Raw genomic sequence first — 4664 nt, 5'->3', positions numbered from 1 at the left:
GAGAGAGAGGGAGAGAGAGAGAGAGAGAGAGAGAGAGAGAGAGAAACAGAGACAGAGACAGAGACAGAGAGACAGAGAGAGAGACACAGAGACACAGAGACAGAGAGACATAGAGAGAGAATGGGGTGGAGTAGTGGACAGTAGGCTAGTAGGCTGCCATACCTGATTCACACCTGGCAGGCAATGAAGGCAGGTAATGGTGCAAGCTGTTACTAGGTCGCTGTTTGAGGAGCCTGGAGGAATTGTCTACAAGCCAACAGAGACACTGGAAACTGACGGTAACAAACTCTCTCCTGTGTATTAGCTTATTCATCCTGAAAATTTTATAATCCTATTGTGCCAAAGGCAACTCTATCACACAGAGATATTTAAAGCAAGCAGAGCAAGAGCTGACCTCAGTTTGTAAAGCAAGCTATCCTGTGGAGCAAGCGTTAGTGTGAAGGAGGTGCAGAGACCAGGTCAAAGCAGTGAATACTCACATGTATTTCTAAGCTCTAGCTTTAAAATCAGATATCTTTATTGTTTATGTTTGTAATTATAATAATGCACAAGGAATACAGAAAATCACAAAGCAGAGGACATCAAGGAGAAGGGGAAATCCATAACGATAATAATGGCAAGAGCAGAAAAATTGACTGTATTGACAAATTAGGGCATTTAGATGGAGCTGATCCCATGTGGTCATTGAATTTGCCAAGAAGCATTCTTGATGTAAGTACTTTGCTACAAGCCATGTGTATGTGAGCTTTATCATTGTTCTGACTCTATTCTTCACTTGCTCCTAATTTTAACAGATGAAATAAAAAAGCCAAAAGAAGCATAATTAATAAGTTAGGCATGGGGGGGGTCATGCTTCTAACCCTGGCTATTAGAAAACAAAAACAGGAAGATCAAAAATTTGAGGCCAGGATTACAATGCAAAATCCTGTCCTTTGAAAACAACAAACAAGTAAAAGAGACAGTGTTTCCAAGAAATAAAGTCTGGTGAGGATGTGAAGAGATGGTAAATACTGCTAGTGGGAAAGAAAAATCATGCAAGAACTGTGAAAAGTGTAGGCTGTTTCTAGAAAACAGAACTATCATATGACCCAGGCATCCCTCTCCTAAGTATATAGCTAGAGGAGGTTTTCACTATACAAAAGTAATACATTCAGGTTTATTAACTCACTGTGCCTCACAGAAGGTGTAATGTGAAATCAGCACAAGTACTGAGCAACAGAAGAATATTCGAAGAAAGTATGAATTCACAATGATACCAGAAGATATGTTAAAGAAAATAAATCAAACCAAGAAAGATAAGAATCATGCATGCTGTCACACATAGAAGCAAAACCGAACAATTAAACTGAAAATAGTAAAAAGGCATTCCTAAAAAGTAAAGGAGAAACTGGTTAAAACACTGGCTGATTTTCCAGTCGAAACTGGTTCAATTCTCTGAACCCACATGGTAGCTCACAAACATCTATAATGCCAGTCCCAGAGGATCCAACACCCTCTTTTGACCTCCACACATACATGATAGACATATATGGAAGCAAACAAACAGACCTAAAATAGATAAGAAAAATATTCAGATGGAAGTGGAGAGGGGAAGAATAAAGAGAGGGCAGAAAGAAAGCTGAGCAGATCAAGGCCTGAAGAAGTGAATGTTCCTATAAATTTGTATGAAAATATACCTTAAAAATTATATCAATGAAGTGACAGTGAAACTAATGTTATTAGAACTGAAGCAGCATCTCTCTTCTGAACCCCAGCGGAGGCAGCTGAGCTCTCCGGAAGACTCTCCACACCACAAATCCTCGGGATCATGGTCCTCTGGATCATGGTCCTCTGGATCATGGTTGAGTGGAACACAATCAACTCCAGAGAATCCAGCAGGGGCTTGTGCCAGCAGGAACAGGGACAAAGGAACACTGCCTGCCCAGAGGCGGGGTTCCAGCCTAGTCGTGACCACCCCTACCATCTCTCTTCTGAACCCCAGGAAGACAGCTAACTTTTCTAGAGGATTCTCCACACCACAGGTCCTGGAGATCATGGGTCCTCTGGATCACACAGGAAGAGTCGGCCTACAGGGAGGGCTCTGACACCAGGACTCAGAAGGAGGATCAGAGCTCCAGGCTTCTGGAAACCTGCCTTGCAAGAGGAGAGCTTGCCTGGTACTACTGGTGTTCTGTTCAGGAAAATTTCTCTGTGCCCATGTGCTAGAGGCTCTTCCCCCACTTTCTTTTCTAACAGTTTCAGTGTATCTGGTTTTATATGGAGTTCCTTGATCCACTTGGGCTTGAACTTTGTACAAGGAGATAAGAATGGATCAATTTGCATTCTTCTGCTTGGTAACTGCCAGTTGAACCAGCACCATTTGTTGAAAAGGCTGTCTTTTTGTTTGTTCTGTTTTTCTCCCACTGGATGATTTTAGCTCCTTTGTCAAAGATCAAGTGACCTTAGGTGTGGGGGTTCATTTCTGAGTCTTCAATTTTATTCCATTAATCTACCTGCCTGTCATTTTACCAATACCACAAAGTTTTTATCACTATTGGTCTGCAGTACAGCTTGAGGTACAGGATGCTGATTCCCCCATAAGGTCTTTTATCATTGAGGACAGTTTTCACTGTCCTGGGTTTGTTATTATACCCAATGAATGTGGAAATTGCTCTTTCTAACTCTAAGAAGAAGTTTGTTGGAATTTTAATGAGAACTGCATTGATTTCATATATTGCTTTTGGCAAGATGGCCATTTTTACTATATTGATCCTACCAATTCATGAACATGGGAGATCTTTCCATTTTCTGAGGTTTTCTTCAACTTCTTTCTTCAGAGACTTGCAGTTCTTGACATACAGGTCTTTCACTTGTGTGGATACAGTCACACCAAGATGCTTTATACTGTTTGTGACGATTGTGAAGGGTGTCCTTTCCCTAATGTCTTTCTCAACCTGTTTATCCTTTGAGTACAGGGAGGCTACTGATTTGTTTGAGTTAATTTTATATTCGTCCATTTGTTGAAGTTGTTTATCTGCTTTAGGAGTTCTCTAATTGAGTTTTTGGTATCACTTATACTATCATATCATTTGCAAATAGAGATATATTGTCTTCTTCCTTTCCAATTTGTATCCCTTTGACATCCTTTTGTTGTCTAATTGTTCTGGCTAGGACTTAGAATGCCATATTGTTTAGGCAATTATTGTTAGGGAAAGAGTGGGCAGCCTTGTCTAGTCCATGATTTTGCTGGGATTGCTTCAAATTTTCTCCATTTAGTTTGATGTTGGCTACTGGTTTGCAGTATATTGCTTTTATGATGTTTAGGTATGGGCCTTGAATTCCTGACCTATCCAAGACTTTTAAAATGAAGGGATGTTGAGTTTTGTCAAAGTTTTTTTCAGCTTCTAATGCAATGATCATGTGGCTTTTTTCTTTTGAGTTTGTTTATGTAGAGTATTATACTGATGGATTTTCATACATTGAACCTTCCCTGCATTCCCTGAGCTCAGGGGCCTGTCTTCACTCCAGGGAGGCTTTCTCTCTCAGGGCTATTTCGGTATGGAGCCCTGTGGCAGAGAACCAGCTCCAGGGGCAGATGGAAACTGGAAGGATAGATCGATTTTTAATTCAACTTCATGGAATTTATATTTTGGGATTTTGGAAGTTATATTCATGATTGCATGTTCTCAGTTCAATCCACATAAATACTATTTAATATAATAGACAAGTTTGATGAGAACTAGAAGAAGAATTATATTTTGTATTTTGGGGATACATTTCAACAATAAGTTCTGGTGGACAGCAATTGTAATCCCTGAATAAAAAACAAACCAGGAAATATAGGTGATACCAACAAAATATGGATTTTCTACTTTTTGTATTCAAATTTATATAAGCTTTGAAGTTTTTCTGATTGATTGAGGATAGTCTGTATTATTTTGAAGTGTATAAACATATCTTAAACGTAAAATACAGTGGCCTTGATGATTCCCTTCCACATCTGACTTTGGTAGTTAAGCCTTTAAAAATTAAGGCTTCATTCACACCATCTCTCTTCTGAACCCCAGCAGAGGCAGCTGAGCACTCCTAAGAACTCTCAACATAACAGGTCCTAGGGATTTTGGTGAGTGGAACACAAACGATTCCAGAGAATTCAGCAGGGGTTTGTGCCAGGAACAGGGACAAAGGAACACTGCCTGCCCAGAGGCTGGTTCAACTTCAGTCCAAGCCACTCCCAACATCTTTCTTCGGAACCCAAGTGGAGGCAGCTGAGCACTCTGGAGGACTCCCCACAACACAGATCCTCTGGATCACAGTCCTCAGGATCATGGTCCTAAAGATCACAGGTGAGTGGAACACAATAAATTCCAGATAATCCAGCAGGAGCTTGTGCCAGCAGAAATGGGGACAAAGGAACATTGCCTGCCCAGAGACGGGGTTCTGGTCCAGTCTCAGCCACCCCTGCCATTTCTCTTCTGAACCCCAGTGAAGACAGCTGAGCACTCGGGAGGACTCTCCACACCACAGGTCCTTGAGATCATGGGACCCCTGAATCAAGAAGGGAGAGTCAGCCTACAGGAAGGGCTCTGACCCCAGGACTCAGAAGGAGGATCAGAGCTCCAGACTTCTGGACACCTGCCTTGCAAGAGGAGAGCTTGCCTGCAGAGAGTGCTCTGACCAAGGGG

Source organism: Mus pahari, chromosome 8 (assembly GCF_900095145.1).
Source record: "Mus pahari chromosome 8, PAHARI_EIJ_v1.1, whole genome shotgun sequence".
Classification (NCBI taxonomy): domain Eukaryota; kingdom Metazoa; phylum Chordata; class Mammalia; order Rodentia; family Muridae; genus Mus; species Mus pahari.
Note: the sequence above shows the minus strand (reverse complement) of the source record.